The sequence below is a fragment of the Haliotis rubra genome, unplaced genomic scaffold, assembly GCF_003918875.1.
Source record: "Haliotis rubra isolate DU_JTF1 unplaced genomic scaffold, ASM391887v1 Scf122, whole genome shotgun sequence".
NCBI classification, from domain to species: domain Eukaryota; kingdom Metazoa; phylum Mollusca; class Gastropoda; order Lepetellida; family Haliotidae; genus Haliotis; species Haliotis rubra.
In genome coordinates, this window is record NW_025765137.1 from 871,265 (window position 1) to 888,498 (window position 17,234).

The 17,234-nt window shown below is 39.1% G+C and overlaps 1 long non-coding RNA gene across 1 annotated transcript; it reads right to left on the bottom strand.

Moving 5' to 3' along the window:
* Window positions 1–666: 666 nt before the first annotated feature.
* Window positions 667–16,427, bottom strand: LOC124265873. Its single transcript, XR_006895570.1, has 3 exons — window positions 16,417–16,427; window positions 6,392–6,397; window positions 667–750 (listed from the first exon to the last, which is right to left on the bottom strand). It is a non-coding gene; the product is annotated as an uncharacterized LOC124265873 (long non-coding RNA).
* Between the last annotated feature and the right edge of the window lie 807 nt (window positions 16,428–17,234).

Genomic DNA, 17,234 nt, shown 5'->3' on the forward strand with positions numbered 1-17,234 from the left:
CATGGGGCTCCTTTTCAATTTAAATGGGTGTGTTTGTTAGATTCAAAATAATATATTCAGAGACTAAGCGTTAGTCTAAGCCAACCCCTACTCCAAAGATTTGGATGTCCCCGTGGATCGGCGACGTGTAAATTCAAACATCAAAGACAGGCAAAACGTATATCATTTTTTTTTATATACGCACGTGCATCGGCACAATATCACGATATCAAACATTTGGATGTGCCCGTTTGGATCGGCTACGTCTAACCCCAAACATCAAAGACAGGCACACAGTCATTCAAACAATGATGTATTTCGGTCTCACCGTATGTACAACATTTTGAAGAAACATTTTGATAAAACCAATAATATGTGTACACAAGCCATTCCACAGGGGATTACAAGAGACCATAATAACAACACAAACATGAATCTATTTTTAAGTTATATTGCTAGAAATATAGATAAATAAGTACATGGGTAAAAACCTAATCAACGGTGTTTTAATTGGATACGTCCGTTTACAGTGTAAAAACAGCGAGGGTACTTTTTCAACGAGGGTATGTTTTCAATACGTGACCCGGGTTAATTTTCCATGGCAGCAGGGTGATTATTCAATGTTGAAGAAAGACCCCTGGCGTTGAAAAGTGAGTCCGGATAATAATTCAACGTTGAAAAAGTACCCGCCTTCGCACATCAATCCTTAGTTTGGCATCCACCGTAAAAAGGTGGTCAAGGGTTCATGTGAGTGAGTTATTCGTATTTAGCCTGCTGCTTCCTACGATACCGCTCAGCGAGCTTAGAAGGAAGCAACCCAATAGACCGATCCAGTCTGTCAATCAAAACTGACGCATGCGTCAGTTTTGGCCAATCAGCAGGCCGGGCGCGCTTTGTGGATTTGTCAGACTTATTTCCGGGGTCAAACGATGCCTCCAAAGCCATGTGCTTCGAATTATGCCATTCACACTTGCTATATCTATTACATATTGCTGCGATTTCATGTGTACCTTTAACACAACCATTACGATCAAGATAAAAAATTTGAGGCGGATCAAGTAGTGCGATAGGTCTCGCGATCTGTTAAATGTCGGCATATATCGTTCACGAAACCTACGTCTGCTCGAAGGTGAGAATTTGCACGAATTTCCACACTTTCGCACACGTGCAGAATCATTACCAATGAATGACAACAAATAGCAGTTTAAGTCTTTGCAAGTGTTATAAACACGGACAATTTTGGTAACTACAAAAATGTTTTTGCTTAACGTTTTTAGTCAATACGGGCATTGAGTTGGTACGCCATAAAGCTGAAATGAGACAGGCGAGAAAGCCGTGACACAATGTAAACAAATCTGACAGCGATCTGATTTCGGTTAGGGTCGACCGAAATAGCAAAATTTGTTACATTAAAGGACAATGTGGTGGATATTGTTGTCTTAGCTCTTAGATATTCTTAAATTTGTCACACATTTTGGGATGTTTTATAGTTTCACAAGCACAATTTGAAGGCCTACTGACAATATCTGTTAATAGTGCAAAATATTCGAGGAGTAATATTTTTTTATTCAAACGGAAATATAGTCAGTGTCAGCAGTTGCCTATCCAAATATCAAAATTAATTCAAATGAGCGTCTATAAAACCATGCCTTAAATATTTTAGAATTTCTTTAAAGAGATGGGACCTTGAATTGAATTATTACCTTACTCCGTGTGGATCGGAGACGAAAACTATGTGAGAAGAATAGTGACTTTCTGGAATATTAAACGGAGTGAAATAAAAGTATATTTCTTAACCATGAGAACATTATTTGTTTTGAATTTTTGTTACAACATAATTTTTTTACATGTAGGGGAGGTATATTGGTACATTTTAGGAGTAATAACAGAACTGTCAATTTAATTAATTCACTGGACATGATAGCAGATATGTTTTAAGAATCTTGCGTCCTTTAGTAAACGTGGAAAGGTAATAAAATAAATAATAATCTAATCAATTATAAATAATTACTTAATTGACTGACATATCAGATTCATGTGATTTTAAGGCAGAACTAGGCAAACAAATTAAACACTATATACATATCATGGCAGAACAATCACTTGGTACTAACTAACTTGTTGACTCTTGCTTTAAGATATCTTTGGTTTTTTTTAATAATATATTTACTAATAAAATTATTCTGAAAGTGATTACTAGTATCATAACTCGTAATAAAGTTATTTCAACATCCTACGTTTTGGTCACACCCTGATCAGGCATTATTCAGTCTTGAAACAGAATAAGTTACAAAATTCTCAGTTGACTATTCATGTAAGTGGAATGATTATTGAAACATATATTTAACCCAGATTTGATGTAATACTTCTTAGAAATCATCAGATTTTGAGGAGGTTATCAATATTTGAAGACTGAGCCAAAGTAGTGTTTATTAAGATGTTGATTTTGGACAAATTGTTCAAGGTTTGTTGATGGTTATTTGGAAAATGAGCTTCATATTAAATTGCACACTGGTTTGAAGGAGGTGAAAGCTTCTGGACATTTTCATGTCTGTTTTCCTAAACATTTCTTATGACTTTTATCAAATTTTGAAACAACTTTAATATATTTTTTTGACACTGTTAAGTATCCCAGAAAAGGAAATAGATCAAAATCAGTGTTATGTCCCTTAGGGATATGGTCTCAGATGTATTAAAACAAATATTATCATTGTTTAAGAAACAATAATGTCAATATGTAATTTTATTGACAAAAAGCTTTGAACATAGGATATATTCTTTGTGCCTTATTTACATTAGTAGTTAGCAGTTAAATATCTCTGAAGAAAAGGCAGTATATTTGTATTTTGTGTAACATTCTATTTCAATCCTAGTTAATTGTTTGGATAACTGTGGATCCTCTGTTCAAAGATTTTGCATCACAGGTTTCCTATTTCTGGAAGATGGGTCAGTGTACAGGTGAAAGACTGTATCCTGGATCTTCTTTGTGTTCTGGTGCTGTAACGTACCTGTACATAAATTTTATGCTGGCAGTTCATGAAGTCCAGTATTATGGAAGTTTGTAAATTAAGTTTCTACAACAAAGTACACATAGAAAAAACATTGGAAAGGATTTCCTTATATTCAGTGTCATTCCAGGATGGTGTACAGATTTTGAAGAGGGAAATTTTACTGAGAATTGCTGCAGATTAGCTGCTGAATATTTGCGTCTTGGTACGTCAGATACATCCATGGAAACATAATGTTTACAAGCCCAATCACCTTTCCAGATTCCCGAAAAGATCAAATACCGGTATAGGTTATGCTGTGATTGATTTGTTTACATTAATATATACAGACAAATAAGGTGCACGAAGTAGTAGACGGGAAATATTTTCTGCTTTGTTCTTTAAAAGGTAGAAACCCATGTTTTCACATTATTGATATAACTAAATTTGAACAACGGATAAATGAATACACGCGCACTGTTGACACCCATTTATAGATACCGAAACAATCTGCAACTTGAACATGTGGCGCTGTGTTCAAGAATTTTCTAAAATAACGATGGGAATGTTTGAGAAAAACAAACAAATAACATAATTCAGTTACTCCTCCCTTGCTAATATCTTATATTTAGACGGACGTGAATTGCCAGATAGAGTATTTGGTTCGAAAGAAAATACGCTTCGGGGCAGGAGCAGCAGCTGGCCGAGACGATTTTTCATCGGGAATGTAACTCATTTTCACTCGCCAATTGCAATCTGTCAACTAAAATCTATTAAAAATAAAATACGTATAACTTTCCTCTTTAAATATCATACCACAAGAGAATTCATCAACAACGTTCGCAGTCACGTACGTTTCGCCGGCGGTGACGCCATTGTGATTAGTCAGTGGTTGTCCCCCCTAACGTCAAAAACGAAGTGGGCGGGGCTTATCGGCCGGGACTGGATCGGTCTATACACAGTCATCGGACAGTATAGGCGCAACCCCTAAGCTTGGCACTTCAAGAGACGGCAGCCACCACGTACTTCGCGCGAAGGCAACCTAACCGCACGTCACACGTTCGGACCACCCGTTACATTGTAACAGTGTTGCGATGAAATACCCCAGTACAAATGGTACTAACAGACAGTGGGTGTGACATAACAAATTATTATAATAAAATCAACAGAATCAAACTTGTAAACAGTTTCTCATGAAACACACTTGTTTAAACTGGAATTATAATGTGGTGATATTTGTATGTCGCATGTGGTCGATGTTTTCTCTGAAATGTATTTTAAGTCCACGCTATCGTAACAATAAGAACATGTGGCCACGTGATCTGCGGAAAGGATTCGTAATACGTCTTGAAAACACAAACCCGGAAGTAAGGCATGTACCGAAGAAGCGCGAGTCATATCCATGCTTCACAATTACCGATAGCATATAAAAATCATTCTTTGAAGTAACGATTGGTCAAATAGAAGTGCTGAATTGTGTTGTGATATATCAGCCTGGTTCCCGGGGTCGCACCTGCGCTAACGCTCCGAGTGGGTCAATATTGAATAATCACCCGGCTGCCATTGACAAATAACCCAGGTCACGTATTGAAAACATACCCTCGTTGAATAAGTACCCTCGCTGTACACTGTAAACGGACGTAGCCAATTAAAACACCATTGATTAGGTTTTTACCTATGTACTTATTTATCATTATTTATGTTTCTATATTGTGCCTATGTTCATAGTAATATAACACTTTATGTAATGAGGCACATTATGTTTTCATAGGCTGATTTGCACGTATAATCAGTGATGAACGTATGTCATAAAACCACAGGCTGAAATTACTATATCGCGTAAATGTATGGAAGATGTAATATCAACTACATTTCATTGCTAGTACTTCATCTTTAATATAGCATCTTCCTCGGTGAATGGATTAAACTGCCGATGGTATCGCTGATAAAACAATTATATTGGCAACTACGAAGTGGGTTATTTGTCTAGTTGCACTAAGACTCACATTATGTATGTGTTTAGATTTTGTCAAACATCAATCAATAGAAGTTTTGTTTACATTGTACCAATTGCTTTTATTTACGTTATGACTATCTACGTTTGCACGTGTAACACACGTCAGTGTTATTGTTTTGCTGTTTTACCCAACTGACATAAACAAACAAAGCAACCGTTCTTGTCCTTGTATAATTGGTTATAATAACATGACTATTTACCCCCTCGTGTGTTAAAGGTCACATGCAACCAAAAAATCAAACATAATTAAAACACAATTATCATTGACCGATACACCGACGATGTGGAAATGCTACGGTACGTATCGGCAATCACTGAATCAGGGAACAAAACCCACCGGTCGAACAGAATGATAATTGTGTTTTAATTAGGGACTTTTGCGGAGCTTTGGTTCCCCTGGCACAGCGCTACATTAAGATGCCCGTGGACACGGACTCATGCAAGTCCATGTTTTACAAGATTGCAGGTAAACATCTTTCTTTTTCTTAGCCAGTAATTATCAAAACCACGGTTAAGAATCCTTACCGGATGTTATGTAAAGGGAGATCAATCCAAATGCTGTTTCAAAATATAAAAGTTGAACTGCGAAGCGGAATAAAAAAAATCACCTCTTAAATATATAAACATTGCAAAGATATTGCCTATGGTATTGTTATCATTTTACGGAAGCGTCCTTGTGCCACAGTCAGAATTTTTTTTATCTCCTAATTTGGTGATACTATCTCCTAATTAGGACTTAATATCTCCTAATTAGGACATAGCTATCTCCTAATTAGGTGATACTATCTCCTAATTAGGACTTAGTATCTCCTAATTTGGACTTAATATCTCCTAATTAGGACTTAATATCTCGCAATTAGGACTTAAGGATCTTATAAATATGTTTGAAAAAGTCAACCAGTAGTTATTCATTTCTTCTAGTAACTTTCTTTTCTTGCTCAATTTTGTTGTTGTTGTTGTTGTTGTTGTGGAGGGGACGTGCAGGATACCCTGATTGTCAATGAGGACATCAACAGGCAAGGTGCATCTGGAACAAAGATGACAAATTTGGAATTTATTTTTTGATGATTGACAGGTATACTATCTACAAGTACTGTAGACCAGACATTGCCTATTTATCTAAGGAAGTGTACACATTTTGACAATATATCCTCAATCTCTAAGCATGCAGAGCCCGTTGATCTATTTAGACTTCCAAACTTAAAAGATGTCAAAGAATGTAAACAGTTTGGATGTCTACAGGTATTATTGGAAAATCTCTTTTTTTAATGATATTAAATAGAGGGCTTTTTGTGCACAGATATATTAAGATGTTTATGCTCACTGGGAATACATTCCTGAATGACAGGTAGGTGAGCTTCACCTTCAGGCAGACTCCTCTCCATCGCCATGGAGTTGATCACACTACTGAAATCTGTAACAGATACATCACAGAGATATATATGACAGACCTAGAAGAGAGAGCCCTGTGACATCACAGATATATATATGACAGACCTAGAAGAGAGAGCCCTACAGACATCGCCAATCTCCCCTATCTGCTGGTTTAGAAAAGTAGATGACACATTTGTCATCCTCAACCCTGATGATGACCCTAATACCCTCCTCAGCCATCTCAATGCCCAGCACCCTCGCATGAAGTTTACCATGGAGGAAGAAACAGACAACCAGCTAGCTTTCCTCGATGTCAGAATAGAGAAAGACAACAACAAGCTCCACACCAGTGTATACCGTAAATCCACCCATACTGATCAGTACCTTCACCACTCATCTAACCATCCCCCACAAGTCAAGAGAGGAATAATAGCTACACTAACCCGACGTGCCGAAAACATCAGCTCCACATCACAACAACTCGAAGCTGAACTTCAACATCTGCGCCATGTCTTTAAGACCTACAACGACTACCCTGCCAGCCTTGTAGACCGCACCATCAACGCCACCCTCAAGCCGACAAACAAGCCCCCACGCCATCAAACAGCTCCGTTCATCATAATCTTGCCCTATATAGGTTCAGCCAGCCACCAGATCAGCCGACTCTTAAAACACCAAGCCAGCATTGATGTTGTGTTCCAGAGAGGTACTACCATACAGAACCTCCTAAAAGCCAATGGCAGACCAACCCCCACAACTAAAGAAGACCCCTCAGGCACAGTTTACCACATAAAGTGTGACTGTGGAGACTCGTACATCGGCGAAACCTCAAGACCCCTTTCTGTAAGAATCAAAGAACATCAAGCCTCTGTGAAGAAGAAAGACTCTAAATCCGCCATCTCTGACCACACCCAAGCTCACCCAGACCACAACATCCTATGGAACAGCATCAAAGTACTCACCAGCAATCACACCCACTACAAGATCAGAAAGCTACTAGAAGCCATTCACATCAAGAGACTACAACCGGCCATGAACAGAGACCAAGGATATTACATCCCCACTGCCTACAACCAACTCATCACCAAGCAATCTTAATCCTATTATTCTCCTGTCTGTCATATCACTGGCTTCCTCCCTTAATCCCCTATAGCTTAATATGTTTGTGTAACTATTGGCCTCTTGTGTAAACATCCACCACCTTGTACATCTACCTCATTAAATGTGTAAACATCATCACTTACTGTTCAACTTTACCATGTATATAAATATACCTTGCATCTAGTATTGTACATCATTTGCTTGATAACGGTGTTAGTAGCTACACCGAAACGTCGCTCATATCATATTAAAGAAGGTGTATATCCATAGAACTCTCCTTGTTGTTCATCACACCACCTTCTAAATGCCACTTAAAAAAGTTATCCATAGAGTCCATAGAATAGGACCCCGAGGGAAAGCTAGTGGCGGTTCTACCAGACCTAGGCCCATTATAGCTAAGTTCAATATAACTGCAGAAAGGGATAGAGTGAAAAGGGCAGGCAGGGAACTCCAGGGTAAACCATACCGAATGGTGGACCAGTTCCCTGATGAAGTGAGTAGATATAGGAGAGATGTCTTATTCCCACTTATGAGGGAAGCCAGGAAAAACAACAAGAAAGCTCATGTTGTCGTGGACAAATTATACGTGGACAACGCCCTGTACCCTGTGCCCACCCCTCCTCCATACAGGCCTGCCCCAGGACAATCCCCCAGAGAAGCCGCGACACCAAGACTTACCTAGGGGGAAGACGGTGGAACTGAGCACGTCCCTCATCAAACAACAGCTAATTTCTACAATCCTGCACCAAGATGTAGAACTGGAGTTGTGATCCAACCTGATGACCTGAAATGTGTCAGCTTGAATGTGTGTGGCCTGAGAAACAGGCTGGATTACCCTGATTTTGTTGATTTTATAGGCAAATATGATATGGTAGGACTACAGGAAACTAAGACTGACTCTTTAGATGACATTGCTATAAGTGGTTATAAAGCGTACCTGAAAAATAGAAAATCATTCGCTAGAAGATCCGGTGGGATGGGTGCGGCTGTCAAAGAAGAATATAGTGACAATGTGTCCATTGTTGATTATGATACTGATACTGTGTTGTGGCTGAGAGTATCTGGTAAACTGATTCATTTACCCTAGGACTTGTTTATAGGTGTAGCATACATTCCGCCTGAAAGCTCAAGATATGTTCCAAGATATTGAAAATAGTTTATGTCAGTTTGAGTCAGAGTCTGACTTTGTTATACTCACTGGAGATTTTAAAGCAAGGACCAAACACCTACAGGATTATTGTTCATTTAATAAGCACATAATAGATGATTTAGAAGTGTCAAAAACTTGAAATGTCGAGTATTTACTCGTTGCTTTGAGTATTTTCTCGTTTCTTCAATTATTTTTTCGTTGCTTCGATTAATTTCTCGTTGCTTCGAATATTTTCTCGTCGCTTCAAGTTTCTCTCAAAAACTTGAAATTTCAAAAATATTTACTCGTTGCTTCGAATATTTTCTCGTTATTTCAATTATTTTTTCGTTGCTTCGATTAATTTCTCGTTACTTCAAGTTTCTATCAAAAACTTGAAATTTCAAATATTTTCTCGTTACTTCAATTATTTTTTCGTTGCTTCGATTAATTTCTCGTTGCTTCGAATATTTTCTCGTCGCTTCAAGTTTCTCTCAAAAACTTGAAATTTCAAAAATATTTACTCGTTCCTTCGAATATTTTCTCGTTATTTCAATTATTTTTTCGTTGCTTCGATTAATTTCTCGTTACTTTAAGTTTCTTTCAAAAACTTGAAATTTCGAGTATTTACTCGTTACTTCATGTTTCTGAAAGAAAGTTGAAGGAACGAGAAAAATACTCGAAACAACGAGAAGGGGACGTCCTAAAACTCGGGCCAGGCCGAGCCGGGTCAAGGAGGGCCAAGTATGTAATTGGCTACAACATTGATTATCGAAAACCATGTCTACAATTAATTAATCCAGCTTACACCCATGCCAATATGGGCAGCAGGAAACCACACGCGTGTGTCATAATAACCTTATTACGAGTAAATCGCTTAAAACTCAGGAAGACGAGTGGCCTGTGAAAGTGACTAAGCAAGGTTACGTCTAAAAGAGAAGTCGTTAAATGAAACAGGATTCAAAACGTATAAATACTTCAGTCAATCCCTATATACATTTCTGTAGGCCCGGAAAGGATTTTACAAATACTACCTGAGTTCACTGTTCATCGTATTTAAAGCATGCCCACAGGTACATGATACGATCTTTTCCCCACACTTTGACAATTGTTCGGTTTTGTTTGGCTCGAGCCGTCAAAAGCAGCATAGATCTCACACACATGTGTCTTGAATTTTGTTTAGATCCACAGATCAGTATTATATCTTCCTTAATATCATTTTCAATGTTACAAAATGCCACATGTAAAGATAACTGGTCCGTTAAAGTGAAGCCCGTTTCCCCCTCCATTCCAAACATATCCAGCCTCTATCAAAAGTGTTAAGTCTTTGACTTGTCCCGGGCCATAATAAGAAACTTAAACATCACACATGGATCCTGAATTGTACATACATCTAGTTAGTAGTATATCTACCTAAAACCTCGTTATGAAGTCTCACATTGAAGTAATTTGAACGATCACGTTGCTCAAGCGGGGCCCTTAGCCTCATTCTCAACATGTCACAAGTCATATGAATCCCTGTTCTCATATTTGTTTGGTCTGTAGCGTTCCATGGCAAATATCAAACTGATACCCATCGAATATTACCATTTAAAAAGTATGCCAGAAACACAGGCGAACAACCTGCCCTATATAAGGTAGTATTGTTGTGTTGTTGTTGTTTTTTAACCCCTTTCACGTACGAATCATAATACTATCTATCATTCACACTCAGTTTTTAAAAGTAAAGAAAGAAAAGACATTGCCCACGCAAACGAACCACATGAAATAATAGCGCCAAAGCCCCTTCCATATCCATAAGAAATTTCTCAGAAAAGCAGAGTCGATAGTAAACGTTCGGACTATATTATGAGCATTTGTAAATATCGTGTCTAGACCAGACAATCCATTGGTGGACATAATGACAGAGCATATGTTTATGAATCACTAGATACCAGGTGTTCTCGAAAAGGTGTGCGTATCCTGTCCCACTATATGGACATCCTAGGGAATTGTTCGCCTAGGAACGATTAGGGAACGTATGGTACAAGTCTAAATAGGGAAGTGCAACATGTACCATTTGTCACTGATGCAACACATTTTGAGAATGTTGCTACCTTCTGTGATGCAAGTATCTTACCTTCACCGACTGCTTAGTGGTAGCAGATAAAGCAGCTGTCAGTTGGGACAGGAAAGAAGAAGATATGGTTTTAAGAACAAATCAACATCTCGCAGGGGGAAATGGGGGTATTTCAGAGACTAGCCACTTTTGATTGACTCTGTGTTGGGAATGGAGAGGGAATAGGGCTTCATTTTAACGGACCAATCATCTTTACATTTGGCATTTTGTAACAATACAAATTGATATTTAGGCAGATGCAATACCATTCTATAGATATAAATACAATGCTGGATACATGTGTGAGGTTTAAGGTGCTTTTGGGACCCCGGCCAAGACGGAACACATATAATATAGCAACTATTTTGAGGATATAGAAAAGAGGGCATCACTTTACGCAACGTGCTGGCTTCAAACACTACGCAGGAACTCTAGAAAATTAACATAGCTGTAAGAGCTTTAACCTGTATTTAAACATGTCACATTTACCCGCTGACATTAGCCAATATCCGCTTCGCATTAACATAAACGGCCTGTGCTGATTCAGCACGAGGTAATAAAGGTTAATTAGGGAACTTCAATATTTTAATTAAGTAAAGAAATGAAGTCAAAACACTGTCCCTACCTGCCCAGGGCGTCACACGCTAAGAGAAGTAAGTAACCTTCTCACATAGACATATCAAGGAAAACACATAACAACAAGACGGTGTCTTTTCTACGTGACTCTCAGTATGTAGTCATAGTTTTCTTTTCATTTCATCGTTCAACATACATTTTCAATCAAACTATACATTTGTGATGGCAGGAAGTGTTTCTCCCCAAATGTGTAGATTTCGTTTTAATTTTCTGCAATCCATTTTTAGTAGTACCCGGTGGCCCGACCCGGCCCGACTTTTCTTGGCCCGAGCTTTAGGTACTCCCAACGAGAAGCAACGAAAAAATAATTGAAGTAACGAGTAAATACTCGAAATTTCAAGTTTTTGAGAGAAACTTGAAGCAACGAGAAAATATTCGAAGCAACGAGAAAATATTCGAAGCAACAAGAAAATAATTGAAACAACGAGTAAATACTCGAAATTTCAAGTTTTTGAAAGAAACTTGAATCAACGAGAAGATATTTGAAATTTCAAGTTTTTAAAAGAAATTTGAAGTAACGAGAAATTAATCGAAGCAACGAAAACATAATTGAAGAAACGAGAAAATACTCGAAGTAACGAGTAAATACTCGAAATTTCATGCAACGAGAAATTTTCGAAGCAACGAAAAGATATTTGAAGTAGCGAAGAGAAAATACTCGAAGCAACGAGAAAAAACTTGAAGTAACGAGAAAATTATAGAAAATACGAGAAAATACTCGAAGTAACGAGTACATAATCGAAGCAACAAGAATTGTAGCAGAAAAAAAATATTTGTGCCACAAAAGTGGCAGCATTAGGCTTTCGTATCTATATAGGAAAGCAAGATATTGCTTTATTTTAACAATATTTTCATTTTTAGAACGTGGGTAATAAATAGGATACAAAACTCGTTCCCCTTTCATATCAAGTTTATGTCCCTCGTGAAATAATTTTGCTTTGTCACTCGCTAAAGCTCGTGATAAAGCAAAATTATTTCACTCGGTTTATTATTTCACTCGGGACATAAACTTGATATGAAAGGGGAAGCTCGTTTGATATCCTATAATTACTACATTTCATTGCTAGTACTTCATCTTTAATATAGCATCTTCCTCGGTGAATGGATTAAACTGCCGATGGTAATGCTGATAAAACAATTATATTGGCAACTACGAAGTGGGTTATTTGTCTAGTTGCACTAAGACTCACATTATGTATGTGTTTAGATTTTGTCAAACATCAATCAATAGAAGTTTTGTTTACATTGTACCAATTGCTTTTATTTACGTTATGACTATCTACGTTTGCACGTGTAAAACACGTTAGTGTTATTGTTTTGCTGTTTTGCCCAATGCGAAAGCATTGACATAAACAATCAAAGCAACCGTTCTTGACCTTGAATAATTGGTTCTTAATTTCTGATGCTTTTTTGAGACTCCCTTTGTCGTTGGTAAATTAATATCAGCAGAATTTCATTGCTATTATTTCATGTTTTAAAATAGCAACTTTCTCGGCAAGTGGATTATATTCCTGATGGTATCGTTCACAAAGTAATTATATTGGCAATAACTGTGGATTATTTGTCTTGTTGCACAGACTCGACATTATGTATGTGCTTAAATTTGGTTTAACATCAGGCAATAGAAGCTTTGTCTACACTGACCCCTTTGCGTTTGTTTGTGTTATGATTATTTTTGGTTTCACGTGCAAAACATGCAACCCGCCGGTGTTATTGTTTTGACGCAGATCACTATGTTATTTATGTTCAGAATATTGAACAATGTAGCACGTGTGATTTACTCACTCGATACGAAGTCATTCATCATGGTAGGCATACCCTGTTACCTGTTCATCCATAGCTATTTGCGCTCACAGCCGGCAGGTATCCATGACCTCGCAATCACCAGAGTTATGTAACGCCTTCTTTGTTGTAGAACATGTTACTGCTGTTCAAGTTCGTGTTGACTGACTTGCTTTGAGTGTGTGAGTGAGAGAGTGAGTTGCGTTTTAAGCCGCTTTTAGCAATATTCCAGCAATATCACGGCGGGGGGACACCAGAAATGGGTTTCACACATTGTACCCATGTTAGCAAGATGACAGGGTAGGTTGTGTTTTAAAAGCCCCGAAGCTTACTTGTTTCTTTTCACCCAGAAATCAACCTCTGTTCCAATTAACACAAGAAAGTGAGTTCCGCAAATACACCCCCAACCCAGGAGCCCATATCAAAGAAGAAAAGTCCCGCTAATACTCACAGATACTTACTTCACTCAGTAATATAGAGAGTAAACTGTCTAAGCTTGACAGTATCGACAAATCTGTCTCTGATATCCAAAGTAAAGTTTCTCGCCTTGAGATCAAAGTGACTGAGTTTGGTTTAACGCCGCTTTTAGCAATATTCCAGCAACATCACGGCGGGGGACACCAGAAATAGGCTTCACACAATGTACCAAAGTGGGGATTCGAAACCGGGTCTTTGGCGTGACGAGCCAACGCTTTAACCACTAAGCTACCCCCACCGCCCCTTGAGATCAAAGTAGCAGAGCTAGACGATCTAAAGTCTAAAGTAGATACTGTTGAAAGGAGTGTAGAATTCGTCAGTTCTAAGTTGGGTGACTGGATAGCAAGTCTCAGAGGAACCCAACTAGATTGCTGATCTACAAGCACAAAATCTTCGAACCAAGGAATATACGATAGATCTACGTTGTAGATCAATGAGACATTATCTTATATTCACTGGAATCGAAGAACAAGACACACCACAAGTCCCTGAAGATACTGAACAGATACTGAGAACATGTATTAAGGATGAACTTAAGGTTGATGCTGATCTGATAAACATCCATAGAGAGAGGGAAAGCTAGTGGCGGTTCTACCAGACCTAGGCCCATTATAGCTAAGTTCAATATAACTGCAGAAAGGGATAGAGTGCAAAGGGCAGGCAGGGAACTCCAGGGTAAACCATACCGAATGGTGGACCAGTTCCCTGATGAAGTGAGTAGATATAGGAGAGATGTCTTATTCCCACTTATGAGGGAAGCCAGGAAAAACAACAAGAAAGCTCATGTTGTCGTGGACAAACTATACGTGGACAACGCCCTGTACCCTGTGCCCACCCTTCCGCCATACAGGCCTGCCCCAGGACAATTCCCCAGACAAGCCGCGACACCAAGACTTACCTAGGGGGAAGACGGTGGTACTGAGCACGTCCCTCATCAAACAACAGCTAATTTCTACAATCCTGCACCAAGATGTAGAACTGGAGTTGTGATCCAACCTGATGACCTGAAATGTGTCAGCTTGAATGTGTGTGGCCTGAGAAACAGGCTGGATTACCCTGATTTTGTTGATTTTATAGGCAAATATGATATGGTAGGACTACAGGAAACTAAGACTGACTCTTTAAATGACATTGCTATAAGTGGTTATAAAGCGTACCTGAAAAATAGAAAATCATTCGCTAGAAGATCCGGTGGGATGGGTGCGGCTGTCAAAGAAGAATATAGTGACAATGTGTCCATTGTTGATTATGATATTGATACTGTGTTGTGGCTGAGAGTATCTAGTAAACTGCTTCATTTACCCTAGGACTTGTTTATAGGTGTAGTGTGCATTCCGCCTGAAAGCTCAAGATATTAAAGTGAAGACATGTTCCAAGATATTGAAAATAGTTTAGTCAGTTTGAGTCAGAGTCTGACTTTGTTATACTCACTGGAGATTTTAATGCAAGGACCAAACACCTACAGGATTATTGTTCATTTAGTAAGCACATAATAGATGATTTAGAACTGGACATAGATGAGATAAGGCAAGAGCTAGATCCTGAATCTGTACTATTCGATCTCAATTTACCAAGGCAAAGAGCTACAAAGCACAGAGGTAACCCAAACAATTATGGGCATAAACTTTTCGATTTATGCAAAGTCATACTTTATGTGTAAAGGCCGACATGGCTGAGATAGACCTTATGACAGACTTTCAGAAAGCCATATGGAACTTGTAAAGATACAAGTATTGTTGAATATGTTTTGTCCTCTGCAAGATCTTTGCGATTATTTTTACATTTTAGTGTTAATGATTTTTGTCCCATACTCTCTTAGCTTCAGTTTTGGTATTAATCAGTTTCAAAATCAAGTTGATTGGGATAGTGTACAGTGTATAAACATTAACAACGAAGCTACTATTCAAAAACCAGGCAAGTTTGACAATAGCAAAGTGCCAATATATAATGAAGAATTGCAGCAGCATAGTGTAAACAAAGTCATTGATAAAATAAGGTCAACACAGCCAGGTCAAAGTGATCTGGCTGAGGTCATAAACACATTAGCCAACAAAATTGCGCACGTGCTTCTTGACTCAGCACGGACTTTTTTTGGGCATGCTCCTAATAAGGAAAACGCTACTATCAAACGTGAGGCAAAGCGCGTCAACAAATCGTGGTTTGGTAAAGATTGTAAACAAAAGCGACGTCAGTTCTTTCGGGCAAACAATGAATATTCAAGAAACAAAAGTGACAGCAATACGTCTGTTACTTTAAGCATGTTACGTCTTAAAAGTAGGGAATCTAAGCTGTGTATGAATATTATGTAAAGCAGAACGTGCATTTTCTCAGAAAAAGTTTTTGAGACAATATTAAAACGCCACCTAGACATTTTTGGAAAATGTTAAACCCTAAACATTGGACAGCACTGATCAAATATCTCTTGAAGAATTTCATGATTACTTTCAGTAAATAAATGAAACGGAAATTAGTGGAAATATACTCTCCCAAAGAAGAAACGCATATAGGAATTTCAACTGTATTTTTATGTTTATTTTTGAAACATCTTGTAGGCTTTATGAGTCAATGAAATATAGCGAAATTGCATACTGGGAATGCCGACTTATCCGTCTTTGGCACCAACTCGAGGAAAGTCATTTTGAGTGTCACATGGAGACGTGTGGTGGCGCTGAAGTCAATACCTCGTGTGACCACCGTGGGCATCAAGAACTGCACGGCATCGCCTCGGCATCGAACGAATAAGTCTCAGAATCTCGTGTTGCCCAATCGCAGCCCACTCTGCCTGTAGTGCCTGTGCGAGTTGCTGAAGTGTCTGGGGCTGAGGGTTACGGCGTCGCACCCGTCTGTCCAGGGCATCCCACAGATGTTCGATCGGGTTTAAGTCCGGTGATCTTGAGGGCCAGGGGAGCACATTGATGTTGTGGTTCTGGAGGAAGTCTCTAGTGTGACGTGCTCTGTGGGGCCTGGCATTGTCCTGTTGAAACAACTCCCTCTGACGATCAATGATTGGAAGGAGGTGTGGGCGTAGGATTTCGTCACAGTACCGTTGAGCTGTCAGGTTGCCCTGGATCATCACCAAATCACTTCTCCTACGGCAGGTGATTGCTCCCAACATAATAACACTGCCCCAGCCGAATCTGTCCACCTGGGGAGCGCAAGCGTCGGCGAAACATTCACGCCGACGTCTGTACACCCGCATTCTTCCATCGCGTTGTTCCTATAGAAATCGTGATTCATCACTGAACCAGATTCTACGTCAATTCGGTAGGTTCCAGGCCTGAACGTTGGTGTACCATTGAACTCGATGTCGACGATGTTGTTGTCGAAGCACAGGGCCAAAATAAGGTCTTCTGGCACGTAAACCAGCCTCTCTCAACCTGTTCCTGACGGTCTGTGCAGAAAGCCTCTTCAATCCGGGTATTTGTCGAGCGGTACTGTTCGATGACGCAGGTGATGTACCCGGATGTAGCGATCCTGCGCCGCAGTGGTCGCACGAGGTCGCCCACTACAAGGGGCATCTGCTGCCGGCGATATCTCTCCCAGAGCCGTGAAATGGTGCTTTGGTGAACATTCATGCGTCGGGCAACTGCACGTTGAGACTTGCCAGCTTCAAGCAAACCAATGGCGATATGACGGTTAGCTTCACATAGACGTGGC